The sequence below is a fragment of the Miscanthus floridulus genome, chromosome 1 (assembly GCF_019320115.1).
Source record: "Miscanthus floridulus cultivar M001 chromosome 1, ASM1932011v1, whole genome shotgun sequence".
NCBI lineage: Eukaryota > Viridiplantae > Streptophyta > Magnoliopsida > Poales > Poaceae > Miscanthus > Miscanthus floridulus.
This window is the reverse complement of record NC_089580.1, coordinates 81959601-81965919: the sequence shown is the minus strand read 5'-3', so window position 1 is coordinate 81965919 and position 6319 is coordinate 81959601.

Genomic DNA, 6319 nt, shown 5'->3' with positions numbered 1-6319 from the left:
TAATAGAGCCCGCCCTCTGATCAACTGGAGAATTCCTACCTGACTACCTCTAGACACACTGCAGATTGACAAGATAGAAGCTCGGTGGAGACATGTCGCACCAAGTCCTTTGTTCTTGTTGGAGGGTGACTACAAGCAGAGTCACATTGGGAGCCTACAACGCTGCATCCCCATCAAATAGGGGAAGCATGCTGAGCAATAGACATGGTAGGGTCTTGCGGTCACCACGCCAGGCTAGAACCTTGGTTGGAAATGCATCCGATAGGGTTCTATTGGGCCACTGTCGTAGCACCGCCGAGCAGATCATGCGCACCTACGAAGGGTGTCAGTATATGCTCGGCAAACTCACCTCTTGGCCCAGGCACTCTAGATGATGCCCATCACGTGTCCTTCATGGTCTGGGGCTCGATCTGGTGGACCTTAAAGAAGGCACCTAGGGGCACCCACTGCTTGCACCATAGACAAGTTTACAAAGTGGATAGAAGCTCGGCCGATCTCGTGATCAAATCTGAGCAAGCCGTGCTATTCTTTCTCGACATTCGTCCATCGCTTTGGAGTCTCGAACTCCATCATCATGGACAATAGCACGCCAATTCACCAAAAAAAGTTCCTTCAATTCTATGATGAATACCACATCTAGGTCGATTGGGCCACCATCGCGACACCCCGAACAAATAGGCAGGTCGAGCGCGCAAACGGCATGGTTCTATAGGGCCTAAAGCCAAAGATCTTTAACCGATTGAACAAGTTCGGCGCACGGGGGTCGCTAAGCTCCGCGTGGTGCTCTAGAGCCTAAGGACAAACCCCTAGTCGAACACTGGCTACACACCTTTCTCATGGTCTATGATTCTGAGGCCGTCCTCCCAAACCGACTTGAACTATGAAGAACCAAGGATTAGAGCTTACAACGAATAGGAGCTGAGGCATCCCATGAAGACGCCATGGACCAGCTAGATGAAGCATGTGATGTCACTCCTCACTCGGCAAAGTATCAACAGGCATGTGATGGTACCACAGCCAATGGGTGCGGGGCCAAGCCTAAACGTCAGGGACCTAGTCCTCATCTCGTACAGAGCAACAAGGACCGCCCAAGCCTCCCCACCCTAGGAGGGCCATATGTCATTGTAGAAGTATTTGGCCAGGCGCCTACAAGCTAAAAACCATCGACGGCGAGGTCTTCACCAATGCCTGGAACATCGAGCAGCTACATCATTTTTACCCCTAAATAAATGCATCTTTCTATTATCAGTTTTGCCATCAAAACCTGATCTTTCATGACATCTGACCCTGCAAGTGAGAGGGGTTGACCTCACTCGGGGGTGGTATGAGTATGTTTATCTTACAAACATTCTCTGTGTTTCCCTTTTCTCATGGTAAGTCCTAAGGGCTAGGATTTGGGAACAAGCTGAGTATAACTGGTAGGACTATGAGAAACCCACGCCCCAGCGGCTATGGTCTCTTTGCTCACCAGCATGATCAGAATTGGCTCGCCCACACTCCAAGCTTTTGTGACCTTAATACGGGAAGGGGACGAAAGGCATGAACCTCTTTTACAAAAAGAGGGAGAAGAGCTAAAAGTTGTTTGCCATAACGAAATTTGAGAACTTGTTCATTTTTTCACAAATTCATCGCTTACAAAGTGATTCATCATGAAAAGGGACTGATGTATTCATGAATACAAAAAATTGTTCCCAGGGGGCCCCACAAACTTAAATGGTTACATTGCTGACACTTCTACTATAAATACTACTACGGCCACCGCGCCACGCTCTCCATCGGCAACATCCTACTGCTGTAGGATCCTGAGGGCAACCATCGTCTACAACGTCGAGCACCACGTCGGTGACCATGGTGTCTTCGCCAGGATGTCCAGGGACTATGCCATCGTGATCAGTCACAACCCTAACAATGGCACCTGGACGGGGGGCGCTGCCCGCCGAAGTATGGCCACCATGGTTGTTGGATGTCTCTGACATCTCATCAAACTCATGAACTTGTCGATTTGAGTGGCTACAAGGGTGAAACCCCATCGGCATAGTCCTAGGTGGCACCCCAGCGACAAGGCTCGCCGGAGAAGATTCGTCGAAAGAAGCCTATGTACGGCTCCATCCCGACGAAGGCCTCGTAGACGATGACAAAGCCAACAACGCGCAGCACCCTCTAGTGCCCCACCTCCTTCGGGGAAGCGGCCCCTTATCGGTGAGGCGGCTAGCACCATCATCTACATTGGATGACTCTAGTCGGACATCGCACTCTTGATTCATTAATAGATCTGTGAGTTCTCCTCTCCTCGCATTACCCTCTCTTACTTAGGAACCGCTGCGACATTGCGAATGCACTCGGCAAAAAGAAAAAAGGAGGGAGGTAGCAACTCAAGAATAGGCAGAGGAATGGGACAAGACCCCTCTCCCTTCCCCTATTAAGGAGGAGACGCAACAGTTGGAGAATGGAGAAGGGTTGGGGCGAAAGACCCTCTCCTTCCCCTATTCAATGCAGATGGGATTCAATGATGATAGGAATTTGAGGGGACGCGTCTAACCAACGGACACGCCCTGCTCGATGAGATGCACCTGGTCAAACAGAACATGGCCTAGGCATGGCCCCCACTACCACACGCTGGGCATGAGAAATAAGGTGCAACCACATGCAGGCGGCTCTTCGCTTCCCTAGGCAGGACCTGGAAGGACCCACAATGGAACCTCCATCAAGGGGAGGACCACGGGCCTCCTGGGTCGATCGGACGGCCTAGGCGAACGCTGAACGAATGCCGCCGAAAGATAAGCACCCTTATTACTTAACTTTACATGTCAATTTACTACCGAGCCTCCGACCCCAGCAACGGCAGGGGTGCGGACATCGCTCGGGGGCTGCTGAGAGTGTCTACTCATTTAGACATTCTCTTCGCCCAACCCCTCCTACATTTAAAAACCAAAAGCATGGTGTGTGTGTAAACTTTGAGTAAAATGGTCGAATCACTAGACCTACACCCAGAGGCTATGATGTTTGTTCACCAGCGTGATCGAATTTGTCCCGCACCCCAGGCTATAGCATCCGCCTTCTCAAGAAGGTTCAGAGGGGTCTATCTATGGGAATCTCCTTGAGGAGAAGCTTCAGGTCACCCAAGTGATCGAAACAACTCGAATCGCTGCCGAGAGACAAAACAAAAAAAATTACGATTGCTCTGCAGGTTACAACCGGCCCCGACGCAAACATCGGACCCAAACCCCTGCACGGACATGTCCGGTAAGAGCTTCCCATCACTCATGCCACCAAGTAACATACCGACCCTCACTTTCATTTCGATTAATCTTACATTCATTCCATATTCCAAGCGTTGCATACGCAATTGCTACATCTGAACGCTTGTGGCAGAACCTCCTAAGAAATCGGACCCACGTGCACCTATCATTGTCTCAACAGATCGTTTGATAGCGTACACGAGTTTCCAACAACTTAACAGGTCTGTCGGGTGTCCTCGGGAAACCCGAATCATCCACGATTCTTTTTCGAACAGGATCCCAATCACAGACATTGTAGATTACAAACAGTTTATTCAAATATATACATCAGAGTAAAAGATAGCGGAAGTCTTAAGATAACATAGTTTACAAACCAGTTGTTTTCAAACTTATAATACCATAAGTGTCATACAACCATAGTAGCGGGATAATATTACATTAACATTATTTATCATACAAACTAGTGCCTTGTCCAAAAGTCATTCATCATTCCTCATCGTCATTGACTTCAAACACAGACATGCAACAGGGACCAAAACAAACCTACGCATGTGACTCACCTGCTGTCGACGAAATATGGTCAGCAGTCTACCTAGGGGTATGCCCAAGGTAGTAAGGATTATCGGCAGACAGATGCGCAAGCCCCAAACAAGACGGTGACGCAAGACAGACACGAGGTTTATCCAGGTTCGGCCGCCAAGAAGGCGTAATACCTACGTCCTGCGTCTGATTTGTATTGCTGTATGTCAATGAGAGATGTTTTTAGAGGGGTCCCCTGCCCGCCTTATATAGTCCGGGGGCAGGGTTACAGATCTGGAAACTAATCCTAGTCAGTTACAATTGCCATATGTGGCCGGATAAGGATTCCTATTCTAACCGACCAGGATCCTGCTTGGTCGCCAAATCCGTCTTGATTCCTTGTGCGGGACTCCGATCAGGTTAACTGGGCCGCACGTCGCCTTTCGGGTGGACTGAACCCATCGATCCGGGCCAGCCCAAGCTTAGCCGTAAGGGTATAGGGGTTAATACCCCCACAGCTAGTCCCCGAGCATCATGTATTATGCTGCGACACGCCATTTTAACCTTCTCCGACAAACGAGGCTTGAATCCTTGACGCCTCCGACCACCGTCATCACCGGAGAAGTAGGTTGTCCGAAGAATGTATGGTGCTCTTTAAGAAAAAAGAAAAAGATTTCTGTCCTGAGAAGTGTGCCCACTTGTATTTCTGATAAGAAATGTAAGTGGTCTTGAAGCATAACGTCCTTGAACATCAGAAGCGTAGGGGTCGAAAAACAAACACATTCACCGCAAGGTGAAGTGTGCCCACTTAGTCCCCGAGCCTGGTAGTAGGTGACTTAGGCACGTGGTGCCAGGGTCTAAAAAGAATTCCCAGTTAAATTGAGAACCCAATCGTCGTACAGGCGATACGAGATGCACCGACAGGTGCATCGTACCGATGTAGTCCCCGAGCTTGCTGGAAGGCGAGGTATGAGCCTTGTAGCAAGGTCTAAAGAAATGTCTCTTAACTGTATGTGAGTATAAATCACATGTAGCCAAGGAGAACCATTATTCAAGCAGTGGTCGGGGCAGTCCCCGAGCATATTAATAATCCTTATAATAATTCAGAGCACAGGGGTCGATTTAAACAAACACATTCACCGCAAGGTGAAGTGTGCCCACTTAGTCCCCGAGCTTGCTGGAAGGCGAAGTATAAGCCTTGTAGCAAGGTCTAAATAAATGTCTCTCAACTGTATGTGAGTACAAATCACATGTAGCTGAGGAGAGCAAAACTATAAGAAGTGGTCGGGAGAGTCCCCGAGCACGGCGGTGGTCATAGTAGTTCCCGGGCACGGCCGTGGTCGGAGCAGTCCCCGAGCACAAAAGTGGTCTGGGAAGTATCCAAGCACAGTAGTGGTCTGGCAAATCCACGATCACTTGCGCTGCTTGTACTATTATTTGGTGTACTTATTTTTCTATTCTTTGCCAAGTCCAGTCTGACACGTCTGGTCAAAAAAGTAAATAGGTGTAGTACGTCATTCTGTCTTTTTTTTTTTTGCAAACAGTCGGTTGACACCTGTATTGAGGTGTGTCAGTGTGGGCCCTCTTACACCATCAACGAAGAGGCGCGTACACTGTTAACGAAGGAGCGCGTTTATTGGCGCAGATTTCGAGGTTGTGTGAACAACCGTCTGCGGCGCGTGCGCACGACTCCCAATATTCTCGGGCGAACGAAACGACGGTGCTCTTTGTTTTATATAACGTAGATCTGGTAAGTTACTCACACCGTTCCCCATTGCCATCCGCCGCCACAACCTTCTTCTTCCTCCTGCCGAAACCCTATTCCCCCAAAAATCATCGCCAATCCCCTCGGTCTCCCGCATCCACCCACCTAGTAAGGACGAACTAATGGCGAAGAGAGACGCCCAGAAGAAAGGCGGGGTCATGGCGAAGGAATGGTGGAAGTCGCGGAGCAACGAGCAGACCATCGAGGACCTCGTCGCCATGGGAGTGCTCCACAACAAGGCACTTGCGGGATGGCGTGCGCCGGGAAGGAGAAAGCTTCCCCGATCCACAACCAGGTGAGATTGTGGTCTTTGAAGACTTCTTCAAACAGGGGTTTTGGGATTCCAGTGCACCCTTTCCTTCAGGGTCTCTGCTTGTACTACGAGATTGGGATTTGCAATCTGCATCCCAACTCGATTCTTCTTGTCTCTACCTTCATCCATCTCTGCGAGGCTTATGGTGGCTTCCAGCCCCATTTCGACCTCTTTCGCCACCTGTTCTGTCTTCGGAAGAAAGGAAGCGGTGGCTCGAAGATCGCCGGAGGCGTCTACCTGAAACCTGCGTGACGGCATGAAGGCTCAATACCTGCACTGCCCCTGGAACACCTCATTGGACGAGTGGTACAAGAAGTGGTTCTACATCCGTGAAGAGCCGAACACCATCACTCTGTGCGATGTGGGGCTGATTCCAGAGAAGAAAAGTAGCTGGTCGGAGAAGCCCGAAAACTTGGAGCAGATCGCCGAACTGCTCGGGATGATCCCGTGGGGAAGGCTTGATGGCCCGAGCGTGGTCGGCAA